We start from the raw sequence: 14,467 nt of genomic DNA, 5'->3' as shown, positions 1-14,467 counted from the left end.
CAGGCGTCCCCCAACCAACCTGTAGGAGTCGCTGTCCACAACGTCCAGATTACCACCCATCGACTTCCACCAGCTGACTCTGCCAATTGAGCCAGTATGACGGCCGGCCCAAGCCGGAGGCAACGCCGACAGCCGGATTCAAACCTGGTGTCTCTTGCGTTGGTGACGAGCGCAATGTCCGCTGCGCCACCCAGCCGCCTAGGGTAAGCACTTTTATACTTCTAATGATTTATTTTTGTCACGTTTTGTTGATGCTGCTGCAAGGCCGAGGAGCCAAGAACTAAATTTATTTCACTCCTTTTTAGCTAAAGTCTGAATCTGAATTATAGACAGCCGCTTTTATTTTGAAAACACCAGACCGGAAGTATTTCTCTTGTTCTTACAAAAGTTCGAGCAAGTTAGACGCGCTTGTTTTTCTTCAGGTTGTCGGTGGAGGCGGACTGAATAATTCAGTAAACAAACTTTTTCCAGTTTTGCAAAACATTCGTCAAATCCCGGTCCGTATTTCAATAGGCGACTTCATTTTGAGGTACGTTTCTTTTAGTTTTACCAACAATTCATTTTTACCTCAGATTTGTGTGGTCTTGGTGATTAAACTGATTATTAAACACAAAATAAAATAATAACTTTGAATGCCTTCGCAATATGTGCCAACGTTGTATGACTCGATAAACAGAGAGGGGGGGGGGGGTGGCATCATGTTGCGTGAGGAGTCTGATTGAATTGAGACTCATCATTACCAGGTTTCTTGTCATAACTGCCCTGGCTTCACACACGCGACACTGACATGAATGAATGAATGAATGAATACTTTATTTAACAGATTGCAGAATGGGTACAATATGTACGGCTCAATACACACAATTGTTAAGGGGATGCAGACCTGAAAAAGACGTTTGTCTTGTTTCCATCAGGGTCCCCCATTTTCAATTCATATAGACATTTATGACATACACAACATACATGCCATTTATGATGATAATATGATGAATTGAAAATGGGGGACCCTGGTGGAAACAAGACTAAAGTCTTTCTCTGGTCTGCATCCCCTTAACAATTGTATGTATTGAGATGTACTGTACTGTACCCATTCTGCAATCTGTTAATAAACTTTTCAATCAATCAATCAATATGGCATAGGGACATATAGGTATTTAGTACTGATACATTTGTGACATAAACGGTATTCAAATATACAGTACTGTTACCCCTAGATCCTGACAGAGTATATACATATGATGGGGAGGGGACTGTACATTAGGAGGGGGTGGGTGGGTGGGTGGGAGAGAAATATCCATACGGCGGGGAGGGAATATATGCGGTGGGGTCCGTGGGGAGGAGACTGTCTATTAGGAGGTGGTGGGGGTTTTGGGCATTTACGGTGGCCAGTTTCGAATTGCAGCCTCCCGTAGGTGCTCTTTAATAGCAGTTTTGAATGTGGGTAGGGATTCACATTCCTTTACAGCTTTGGGTAGGGTGTTCCACATTGATGTGGCATAATTGCGAAACGTGTTTAGTCCCTTGTTTGAGCCGAATCTGGGTTTAACATGATTTGTTGAGCTTCCTCTGGTGTAGTGGTTGTGGTATTCATTGACCTTTGGGAAGTATTTTGACATGTACATGGGTACCTTAGTCGTATAGTGTATCTTGTAGACCAGGCCCATTGCAAGTTGCTGTACTCGGGCTGGTTCCCCCCCCCCCACCTACCCAACCTCCTCCAATGTACAGTTTCTACGTCGAATGTATATACTCTCTTTTTTAGACTATTTTTGTATCACAAACAGTACTGTATTTGTAAATCTGGTATGTCATAAATGTATAGATGTAGCAGCAGTACTGTCTATCTGTATGTCATATTATGTTATGATGAATTGAAAATGGGGGACCCTGATGTAAACAAGACGAAAGTCTTTCTCTGGTCTGCATCCCATTAACAATTGTGTGTATTGAGCTCTATACTGTATTGTACCCATTCTGCAATCTGTTAATAAAGTTTTCAATCAATCGTTCTTAGCCCCCCATTTCAACCATACAACATCACACATGCAGGCACACTGACTTGATTGATTGATTGAAAATTGATTGAATTGATTGATTGAAAACTTTATTAACAGATTGCAGAACGGGTACAGTACAGTACAGCTCAATACATTTGTTAAGGGGATGCAGACCAGAGAAAGACTTTCGTCTTGTTTACATCAGGGTCCCCCATTTTCAATTAATCATAACATGACATACACGACATACAGATAGACAGTACTGCTACATCTATACATTTATGACATACCAGATTTGCAAATACAGTACTGTTTGTGATACAAAAAGAGTCCAGAAAAGAGAGTATACATTTGACGTAGAAACTGTACATTGGAGGAGGTTGGGTAGGTGGGGTGGGGACGTGGGTTGGGTGGGTGGGTGGGGGGGGGACTGTACATTGGAGGTGGTTGGGCGGGTGGGGGTTGGGTAGGAGGGGTGGGGGACACTGTACACTGGAGTTGGTCCCCGGGCGCCCGGACTGACTGTGCCTCTACCCACCGCTCCTAAATACCGGCGTCAAGTATTATCTCCCGACTCCCGAGTGAAATAACGTCCGACTTCCTGCAGTCTGGTACTGTCTGCTAGATGGGTAGCCCCTTTCGTGACTGTAATGCACGCCAACAAGTTTTGGCCGAGTGAATACACACATCACAGTCACGAAAGGGGCTACTAGATGGGATACATGAGATTCCAGCAAGCGATATCTGTTTTTAGGTTATAGCCGGGGTTACACATGACTCCAGTACTTGTAAATACTATACGTGCATACATACATACTCCTTATATATTTATATTTTCCGCATATGTCTGTCTGAATATACCTGCATATAATCCTTTCTATATTCATATGTCCATAAGTTAACCCATATAATTCTGTACGATAGCATGTACAATAATGCTAGTATATACTGTATTCAGGCATGCATTGCTCGTCTTAGAACTAAGTATGGTTTTGTCGATATTCCAATGTACAGTTTTGCTTGTACAGTTTCCCCCACCCCCCCCACCCAACCACCTCCAATGTACAGTCCCCCCCCCCCACCCAACCCCCTCTTTCTCTGGTCTGCATCCCCTTAACAATTGTGTGTATTGAGCTGTACTGTACCCATTCTGCAATCTGTTAATAAAGTTTTCAATCAATCAATGGGACGACTGGTTGCACTATGTTTTAATGACGCCACGCGCTCCCGCATAAATGTCCCTCGCATAGCACAGACTAAAGACAGTGCCTAATTGCCTCTACGAATGGAATGTAAGACATTTCATTCACAAGTTTTGTGTGAATGTATCTGAGAACGTATTTGAACACACCTGACGACCGGCCGTATTGTTATGCAAAGTAGTACTTAGCGCAGGGGTGGCCAACCAGTCAGAGTAAGAGCCACAAAAATGACTGTGGTACCACAAAGAGCCACACCATATACCAGCGTTTCTCAACTTTTTTTTTCAGTCACGGCACCCTTCATGTGTTTATACAGTAGGTCTCACCCTCTGGCCTCTGAAGTTGCTAATGTCTTTTTTATTTGGGCCTCACAGGGTTAACCTCTTAAGCCCGATATATACAGTAAAAGTGTATATTTTCAGCATTACGTTTGTTTACCAATTATTTTAACTGTTATTAGTGAAATATAAGATTATAGAAATCTCAGGGCATCGAGTCGGAAACCGGCGCATATTGACAGGAGGAAGTGGCACAGCCAAAAGTGAGTGTAGTCTTTTGAAGGAAGAGACTCAGGGCTTTTGAATTTCGAAAAACTACCCTACCCAGCTCACACCAGCCCCTGTCAATCATCTGACTTCTGGATTTACTTTTTTATTTCTCCTATTGTTTGGGATTATCTCTCACAAACCTGAACGTTATTGCCATAGAACAGAACGCAGTTAGTTTCTCTACCTTTCTGTGAACGTCTTGCAAAAAACGGTGTTGCAATACGATGAAAAATGGTGGAGAAATGTACATTATAAAAAAGATGGCAGAATTCAGTACTGTATCTACAAAACCTTCTGTTTAATCATCTTCCCTTTATTCATTTGCTTAGATTTTTCAGGTCTGGTAAATTTTAGCATGGTGTTATTCACAGTCAAAGATAATTATATATTTTTTTAAATAGAATTGATATTCTCCTTTGGTTCATTACAATTTACTCAAGCCTAGTAACAGACACACTATTTCTGACACTGATCCATATATGTCCCTAGATTCAGATACCAAGAACATGCAAATGGTCCATTAAAAAAAAAATATTGTAAATGTTTATTCTACGTCCTTATGGAATGAGTGACATACAAAAAGAATTAAAAAAAGTTAAAAAAAATGTAATTATTATTGTAACTGAGGGGTACAATTCCCTGACTGTATTACTAGATATGATACTTACTACCACTACCTTTGTACTTAATATTCGGCCACCCAGTACACGGCATAAATATATTATCATAAACACTCTCACGTAGATGAAACGGATCCAACACAAATGTACGAAGTCGAAACAGGTCTTTATTTCTACACAGCGATGGTGTGTAGAACAAGCACTTAATCACTTAATTACATTTATGAATTGAAATAGTATGCACTTTTATGGCAAAGAGTATTCGTCGGTATATCAATAGAGAATGTCCAATCTCTGAAGGCGCAGGTGGTAAATATACGACCTGGAATAGTTAAGGAATAACAGCAATGATACTTTAATGATTATATACTAGATACACTAGAGGGGGTTAATCCGGTCGCTTGTAAGCCGACAGGAGTAGGAGGGGGGGGGGGGGGTAGAATCCGGCTGCCTCGTCCGGCCAAGGGTATCCCAGGTGAACCCACTGTAGTGCCGTTCAATGCGCCGGCGATCCTTGGACCACAGATGAAAGCAGGTGGACTCTTTGTGGGCCGGCTCTCTCCGGTCCACGGGGGAGAGACGTGAAGCGACCTCGTCTTGCAGAGCGTCTCCTCACCTTGCGTCCTCTCCAGGGGGGGGGGTTCCAACACACGGCAGTGTCGGGGGTCTTTATCCATGGAATAATCAAAGTATACAAAGCATAATCCGTGCCTGGGAAGGCGGGCTGTCGTCGGTAGAATAATCCGGTATACAGGTCCACTCGCTCGTCGGCTCTGGGGCTCCTCGGGTGCAGCTTCACATGGGGTCAACCACCCTGGGTAAGCAGCCAGTTCTCTGCCCGAAACGATGGGGTACTGACTACGGTAGTATTCTCACCGCACGAAGCACTATATATTAACAGACTATTATTAGCTTAATAGACTACGTCCAACTCGACGATATAGTGCCAAATATGACTATTCAAATATTAATATACACGATGTCTCAATACCGATGGTAGGCGAACTTGGCCTTACTCCCACACGTGGCGTCGCGGGGAGGCTTTACGTCTGTGACTCTATTGGAGGGTAAGAAACTGGACTGAAAAGAAAGTCCTACTTTAGTAGCGCAGTATATATACGCACTATGAACAAATAGTCCCATTAGTGGTGCGGTAGCCAGATTCCTACGCGGAACTAGGACTTGTTCGTACATGTGGAGCGGTACGTTTGAACTGGGTCTGAGGGGTATGGCAGCCTGGCACCAAGGTCTCGACCAATAGTAGAATGGAGACTATTATGGGATGTTCAGTAGGCTAGAATGGATATTCAATGCATATTGTACAAGGAATATACAAGGGATATCAGGGAATATTAGAGAATATACAAATACAATTAAATATATATATATAAATAAATATATATATTCGGTTTAATCTGGCCCTTCACAACAGCCACCCCCTGAATAGGTCCCAGACATAATCAGTTAAACAGAGACAGATTAATCGCGTTGTCTATTTACACATAAGGGTTTGCTGTAGGGGTCAGTCAACTTCACAAAGTCATAGGGTTGTAGGGTCATGGTCATCATCGATTGTGTCTGGGAGTCGAGGCAGTTCTATGAGCCTCGCCACGGGACGGGTGTAAGTGCGACCCTGGACGAGCACTTCAGCTGCTCGGACCTTGCCGTCGGCACCGGTGATCACTTTGCTTACGCGGCCGGCCGGCCACATAGCTCTGGGCAGTGATTGATCAATAATCATGACGACTGTTCCTTCTGTCAAATTGTCTCTCTCCTTTACCCACTTCTGGCGGGTCTGTAGAGACGGTAGGTAGTGCAGTAGGAAACTGTTCCAAAACTTGTCGGCTAATACTTGGCTGTACCTCCACATTCGTCGGCCGTTCGCTTCTTCAGGCCGGTACATTGTCTGGGGTAATGCAGGATCTAGCCGCCCCATCAGGAGTGTGTTGGGGGTAACTGGGTCGATATCCGCCACATCACTGGAGACATATCCGAGGGGCTTCGAGTTAAGTACTCCCTCAATCTCCGTGAGGACTGTCATTAGGACTTCTTCCGCCACAGTCTGGGCCCCAAGTACTGCGTACAGGGCTGTCTTTATGGAGCGCACTTCTCGTTCCCAAGTGCCACCGAAGTGGGGTGCGTTTGGGGGGTTGAATTGGAAATCAACCTGTGCTGGAGCGAGGTGGGTCTTAAGTTCTGGGCCCATAGCTTGGAAGCTCTCTCTCAGCTCTCTTTCGCCGCCTTTGAAGTTTGTCCCATGATCGGACAATAGGGTAGACGGTCTTCCTTTCCGTGATGTGAATCTTCGGAAGGCCATAAGGAATGAGTCTGTGCTCATGGTCGGGAGAAGCTCGATGTGTATCGCTCTGGTGGTCATGCATTTGAATACAATACCCCACCGCTTCTCGGTTCCTCTTCCTTTCTTTATGTGCAGCGGGCCAAAGCAGTCCATACCCGTTGAGTGGAATGGCTTGTCACCGATTCGGAGGCGACATGGAGGAAGGTCAGCCATCCTTGGTATGCTGGGCTGCGCGCGCCACTTGCGGCAGTCTAGACATGTTCGCTGGAAGCGTCGTACCGCCTCTCTTCCTTGTAGGATCCAGTAACGACGTCTGATTTCCGCGAAGACTCTTTCTGCTCCTGCGTGATGTACATCCTCATCGTATTTCTTTATAATCAGCTCTGTGACCTTGTGTCGGCTGTTCAATACGATCGGGTATTTAATGTCATTCGGTAGATTGGGGGCTCTGCGTAGGCGACCACCCACTCTGATGAGGGTATGAGCGTCGCTCTCGGGGGCCAGGTGAATTAATCTGCTGTCGGATGGGACGGGCTTTCCTCCCTGTAGACAGGCCAATTCATCGGGGAACGAGTCTCTCTGGGCTCGCTGCAGTAGAAGCAATTCTGCTTCCTCGTAGTTAGCTGCTGACATATCAGCGGGGGACTTGCACTCCGGGTGGTACCGCAGGAATGTTCTTTGTTGTGCACTCTCTATGGACGTGCAATCGTCTATGTTAGGGTCGGTGGAGGCTACGGTGCTCAATCCACAGAACACAGACTTCTTATTTTCCACCTCCTCTGGACTTGCTTCCCTCGGGATAGGCATGGGCCACTGTCCTTCCGGGAGTCTTAGGAATGCGGGGCCGTCACTGTAGACATTGCGACGGGTGAGGTCATCCAGGGGCATCCCCCGGGTGATGACGTCAGCTGGGTTCTGTTTTGTATCAACGTAGCGCCACTCTGTTTCTCCGGTTAACTCTTCGGTTAAGTCTTGAATCTCGGTGACTCTGACTCCCACGAAGACTTTGTACTTGCATGAGTCCGATTTGATCCAGGCGAGTACCGTCGTGGAATCTGACCACAGGATTGTTCTAGACACCGGTATGGTGAGCTCACGTTGGATGAGCGTGGCTAGGTGCGCTCCGGCTAGGGCTGCGCAGAGCTCTAGACGTGGGATAGATTGTTGCTTGCGTGGGGCTATTCTCGAGCGGGCGAGGACAAATGCTGTGTAGATCTCTCCCCCCTGGTCTTGGGCCCGCAAGTAGGCTACTGATCCGTATGCGACCTCTGAGGCGTCACTGAAGACGTGTAAGTCCATTTTACATGTCTCTGGCCTCACCGTGGGTGGGAAGTAGCTTCGGCGCATATTAACGCCTGGGAGTGAGTGGAGCTCCATCTCCCACTCTCTCCAGGTGGATGCAAGGTGTGCGGGAATGGGGTCGTCCCAGCCCTGGTCCTTGTCCCACAATGCTCGTACAATCATTTTTGCCCTGGTGGTGTACGGTAGAATACATCCTAGCGGGTCATATTGTCGGGCGAGTGTTGTGTACACACTCCGTCTGGTGGTCGGCGCGCCGCCGGCCTTCCCTGCTCCGTAGTCAGGGGCTTGTGTCTGTAGTGAAGCGAATCTGTTTTGAATCGCCACACCAATCCCAGGGTCATCTCCTGGGCTTCTCCCGGGATTGTAGCCATCCAGGTCTCGCTGCTGGCTGCCTTGTCCTCGGAGGAGAGGCTGCGCAGTACTTGCGGATCGCTGCTGGCCCACTGCCTGAGATCAAAGCCGCCTTTGATCAATGAGGCGCGGAGTTTAATCAGGAGAGCCTCGGCTTCTTCCTGGGTTGAAAGGCTTTGTAGACAGTTGTCTACGTAGAAGCTGTTCTTTACGCTGTGTCGGACCTCTTCGTCCGCTGCTGGGTCCTCTGCTACATGTTTCTGTAGTGCAAATGTCGCACAGCAGGGGCTGCACGTCGTTCCGAAGGGGAGGACTTCCCATTGGTAGATGGCTGGGTGCTCATCTCCTGGTTTCTCTCTCCATAGGAACCGTAACAGGGGCTTGTCCGCCTCTACTAATCTCACCTGCAGGAACATTCCTTTAATGTCCCCGCTGATGGCCACCTTTTCCTGGCGGAAGCGGAGTAGAACGCCGAGTAGGGAGGGGCCGAGTGTGGGACCGGGCAGTAACTCTTTATTCAGATTTTGGGATCCGATCTGGTAGCTGCAGTTAAATACTATGCGGTCTTTACCGTTGTGATGGACCTTGTGGTGGGGCACGTACCACGATTCAGTGGTCTGGTCAGCCTCTTTAATGTCCATCTTTGTGACGTGTCCCGCTGTGATGAGCTTCTCAATCTCAGCGCGGTATACACTCTCTTGGGCGGGGTTCTTGGCTAAGCGCCGCTCCGTGTTCAGCAGGTACCGTTCTGTGGCGTCTGTCTTGGCGTGGAAAGTAGGCATTCCTTCTCGCCGCAGGAGTGGCGTGGCGTATCTCAACACGCCGTTGACCGGGACTCTCTTGGTCCCTGTCTCGAGGAGGTGAATGGCGTAAATGTCATCTTTAGAGATCGAATGTCTTTCTTTCCGTTCTTAAAGGGCATTTGTTCCAAGGTCCATAGCCGCTCTACGTGTTGCAGGAGTGCGGTTTCTCCCTCTGTGACTCGGGAGTGGAGACATCTAGTGGCTGTACTTCGGTTGAGAGATTTGGCGAGCGGGCCTTGGAGAGTCCATCCCAAACGGGTCTCGACTGCTGCAGGACAGCCTCGGGGTCCGGTATGAACCCGGTCTATCGGGACAATGAGGTCTGCATGGTCGGAGCCTATCAACAGGGTCGGCATAGCATTGTCTATGAGCGGGATCGGTAACTTGCGCAGATGTGCATATTTCTCCATCAGCTTGGCGACGGGGTATGTGTACCGCGACAGTCCTATTTCTTGGCTGGTGAAAGCGTCTGCAATCTGGTACCGTCGCTCAGGCTGGCCGCTTGCTGCGATAGAGAATGAGACATTCTCGCCCTTTATCGTCTTCAAATCTCGTCTTATTGTCCGAATTGTCATTTGGGTTTCGCTTCCCCGCAGCCCTAGCTGGGCCGCAGCGGAGGCGAGCAGCAGGGTCTTCTCTGACCCGTCATCGAGGACGGCGTAAGTGTCCAGGACTTTATTCTGGTAGCTTAGTGTCACACGCACTACTTTTAGGAGTACTCGGGCTCCACTGCTGCTGGCGGGATCGATGTACATGACGCTCGCTTTGCGGCTGGATGGTGCGGGTGAAGGGCGCCGTCTGTTACTGTCGTGAAGTATGTCCAGATGGGCTCCATCGCACTTGGTGCACCTTTTCTTTAAGCGGCATTCGGCTGCCATGTGTGAGCGCGCACAGCGAAAACAGCGCTTGTTGGACTTTATCCATTGACCTGCTTCCTCCGCGTTCAGCTTGGGGAAGGAGTCACATTGCGCTAGCCAGTGTTCTTTCTCACAGTAGGGGCACACTATCTTCCACTTCTCCGTTCTGGAGGGGGTACTGTGGCTCCTGCTGCTCGGTACTGACTCCGATTGGTGCATCACAGTCACCGATCTTCTTCCATCATTTAGTCGTCTGGTTCCTTCTCTGGAGCCAGGGGTGCTCCGTCCGAATGTATCTAGCCGTAGGCTGCTGACTTCTCTCGCCAGGAAGTCTGCTAGATCGAGGAGGTTCGGTTCGGGGCCATTCGGGTCTCTGTGGTCCCTCTGCCGCCTAAAGCGCTCCTGACGAGCGGGCGGCAGCTTCTCCAGGATCCTTTCCACATTTGAGTTGGCGTAAAGTTCATGCCTCCCCTTCTCTCTTTGCGCTCCCAACATCCCTACCAGGGACTGCACTCTGATGGACAGGTCGTCCAGTGCTCGATTGTCTATTGCTGGGGGTAAGCGGTCGATGTGTCGGATCTCCTGGATCACGTAATCCCATATGCGCCCATACCTCTGGTCCAATGCTACCAGCGCTGCTGTGTATGGGGTGGTGGAAGTCGCGTAGGCGAGCGCTATATTATGTGCGCGGGGTACCTTTAAGTGCTTCAGTAGGATGGCGTATTTGTGGCGTTCATCCAATACATCCACCAACATGGTCTCCAGACACATGCGGAGTTCTGTATACTGGGCCCGGTTCTCTTGGGTGAAGTCGGGTACCATAGGCGTGCCAATGTATGACGCTGACTGTGGATACATCGGCGAGCGTTGGGGGAGAGGCCTCCTAGGCGAGTCTCCTCCCGCTCCTTGGTATGGGCTGGTACCGGCAGTGTACCATGGCCCGCTTGTCCAGGTGCTGTTCCTCGGTGCGGGTCGTGCGTCGTGCTCACCCGGGTATAGAGTCGGGGGTCTGTAGCGCAGCTCCGCGGGAGTATAGCCTGGGCTGTACCGGGCCTCCTGGTCCGGTAGAGTACTGTGCTGTCTTCGGGCGTGGTTCTCCTCCTCTTCCTCTTCGTCTTCAGTTAGGTCATCCAGTGCTTGTAGTCTCTGGTTTAGCCTCTCCACAGGATATGCTGCTCCTTCCCGGTTGCTAGGTCTCGCTTGGACCGGTGGGGGGAGGTGGTCTGTGGGGGGTATAGACCTCGTCTGTTGGTCAAGTTCAGGGTTGTTTACTCGGCTAGGGGATGCCGCCCTGGAGGTGTGTCTAGACGAGTTCCTGGAGCCTCTGGCGGAGGGAGAGGGTGTTGTCCGTCTGATCAGCTGTTCTATTAGTTGCGACTGCTGTCTGTCGCGCGCTGCGTCCCGTTGAGCACCGGCTCGTTCTCGGGCCACATTCTCTTCCATCTGAATGCGTCTTATTTCTAGACGTATCTGCTCGTGTTCGCTTCGCTGCTGGATCTGCAGTCGGTCGCGTTCAGCAGCGGCGTTCAGGCTGATGAGGAAGGCCTGCTGTAGGGTCCTCTCTGCCTCGCTGGGAGAAGGCGGTTGTATAGGGGAGCCTTCCCTCGGGGTACTCCTTGCGGAGCCTTGGAGTTCTATCTCCACGGTGCTCTCCCCGTCTTCTTCCGTGCCGAGTTCTCTCTCGGTAGCGTTGTATTCCTCCCGGGACTCATCGGGGACTACTTCTTCAGTACTGGCGGGGTGTGAAGTCATGTCTGGTTCCCACTGGTCCCCACCGTGAACTTGGTCAGTTACATTAGAGGCCGTAGGGGCCTCTATGGTCGGGGTAGTCTGGGCGTTGGGGTTAGACATACTTTTACTTTCTAGTTTTACCGCGTTTACTGTTAGTAGAAGACTAGGTTGTTGACTGACAGCGTAAGCCTCTAAGTACTGAGGGAGCCGTCGTTCGCGCTGCGGGCGTTGGTTAGGAGGATCGTTTCGTGGAGTGTTCATCATAGGCCATTTCAATATTAATAACACTATATTAATATTACACTAATTACCCTCCGGCTCGAAGGACCAATTGTAACTGAGGGGTACAATTCCCTGACTGTATTACTAGATATGATACTTACTACCACTACCTTTGTACTTAATATTCGGCCACCCAGTTCACGGCATAAATATATTATCATAAACACTCTCACGTAGATGAAACGGATCCAACACAAATGTACGAAGTCGAAACAGGTCTTTATTTCTACACAGCGATGGTGTGTAGAACAAGCACTTAATCACTTAATTACATTTATGAATTGAAATAGTATGCACTTTTATGGCAAAGAGTATTCGTCGGTATATCAATAGAGAATGTCCAATCTCTGAAGGCGCAGGTGGTAAATATACGACCTGGAATAGTTAAGGAATAACAGCAATGATACTTTAATGATTATATACTAGATACACTAGAGGGGGTTAATCCGGTCGCTTGTAAGCCGACAGGAGTAGGAGGGGGGGGGGGGGGGGTAGAATCAGGCTGCCTCGTCCGGCCAAGGGTATCCCAGGTGAACCCACTGTAGTGCCGTTCAATGCGCCGGCGATCCTTGGACCACAGATGAAAGCAGGTGGACTCTTTGTGGGCCGGCTCTCTCTGGTCCACGGGGGAGAGACGTGAAGCGACCTCGTCTTGCAGAGCGTCTCCTCACCTTGCGTCCTCTCCAGGGGGGGGGGGTTCCAACACACGGCAGTGTCGGGGGTCTTTATCCATGGAATAATCAAAGTATACAAAGCATAATCCGTGCCTGGGAAGGCGGGCTGTCGTCGGTAGAATAATCCGGTATACAGGTCCACTCGCTCGTCGGCTCTGGGGCTCCTCGGGTGCAGCTTCACATGGGGTCAACCACCCTGGGTAAGCAGCCAGTTCTCTGCCCGAAACGATGGGGTACTGACTACGGTAGTATTCTCACCGCACGAAGCACTATATATTAACAGACTATTATTAGCTTAATAGACTACGTCCAACTCGACGATATAGTGCCAAATATGACTATTCAAATATTAATATACACGATGTCTCAATACCGATGGTAGGCGAACTTGGCCTTACTCCCACACGTGGCGTCACGGGGAGGCTTTACGTCTGTGACTCTATTGGAGGGTAAGAAACTGGACTGAAAAGAAAGTCCTACTTTAGTAGCGCAGTATATATACGCACTATGAACAAATAGTCCCATTAGTGGTGCGGTAGCCAGATTCCTACGCGGAACTAGGACTTGTTCGTACATGTGGAGCGGTACGTTTGAACTGGGTCTGAGGGGTATGGCAGCCTGGCACCAAGGTCTCGACCAATAGTAGAATGGAGACTATTATGGGATGTTCAGTAGGCTAGAATGGATATTCAATGCATATTGTACAAGGAATATACAAGGGATATCAGGGAATATTAGAGAATATACAAATACAATTAAATATATATATATAAATAAATATATATATTCGGTTTAATCTGGCCCTTCACAACAATTATACTTTTTTTTTTTTTTTTTTTTATGGATGGAAGAGCCGCACATTGACGGGGCAAAGAGCCGCATGCGTCTCTCGAGCCGCAGGTTGGCCACCCCTGACTTAGCGAGTTGGCGCATCAGTCGAGTGCAGCGCATTCCTGTGTGCACGCGCGTGCACATCCGTGCATGTGCGTGCGTGACTGCGCGTGCTTCTGCTCACAGACTGTTTGCACGGCGTGCAACTCCGTCCCATGAGCAACGCATGCCTGACTGTATTATCTACATCTGTTACATACCTTTCCTTCCATTGTCTCAATACATACAACCTCCATCACATAGATCACCTCTCCTCAAACCCCCCCTCTGTTGTCTCAAATGCATATACGTCAGTCTTTCCATCACATAGATCTCATGGATCACCCATCCTCAAACCTCTCCCTCTGTCGTCTCAATACATACGTCAACCTCTCCATCATGGATCACCCCCCCCCCCCTCTGTTGTCTCAGTTCATAATGTAACTAAGTATTTCCATCACTTAGACCTTATGGATCACGTCCATCCATTCTCCCTCCGTCTGCACCACCTGACTCATCCACTTCCTTGTGAGAGCTTGTTTGATTGCCAACCTAAGTACATCACTTCAAAATGTAATGGTATTTCTGCTTCTAGTGGATGGACAATCCCAGAAGATATGATAGTGCAGGGCTGTACGGTAACCCCCCCCCAAGGAGCATGCAAACTTAGGAGCACACAAAGAAATTTAGGAGCACAGTAATTTTTTTTCAAGTAAAAGAGTTTATTAACAAACTATTTATTACATGCATATTATACTGTGCGTGCGTGTGCATACTAAGGCCATGACCAACATCTGTGCCAAAATACCACATACCAAAATCACACATTGGCCTATGCCTACTAGACACAAAGGATATCGGTTGTCAAGCTGCTTTTGTATGTTGTAGTGTTGTCACGATACCAACATTTTGACTTCGATACAGATAGGAA

General features: G+C 48.5%; 1 protein-coding gene across 1 annotated transcript in view; it reads left to right on the top strand.

Moving 5' to 3' along the window:
* Positions 1-414: 414 nt before the first annotated feature.
* Positions 415-14,467, top strand: part of LOC311224425 (G-protein-signaling modulator 2-like) — a 185,683-nt gene continuing 171,630 nt past the window's right edge. Inside the window, exon 1 of the mRNA XM_084309408.1 lies at positions 415-529. The gene's annotated coding sequence lies outside the window, so the exon portion shown is untranslated. The remainder of the gene's footprint in view (positions 530-14,467) is intronic.

Source organism: Notolepis coatsorum (genome assembly GCF_963971535.1).
Source record: "Notolepis coatsorum genome assembly, chromosome: 3".
Lineage (NCBI taxonomy): Eukaryota > Metazoa > Chordata > Actinopteri > Aulopiformes > Paralepididae > Notolepis > Notolepis coatsorum.
Note: the sequence above shows the minus strand (reverse complement) of the source record. Positions and strands in the feature narration are given on the sequence as shown.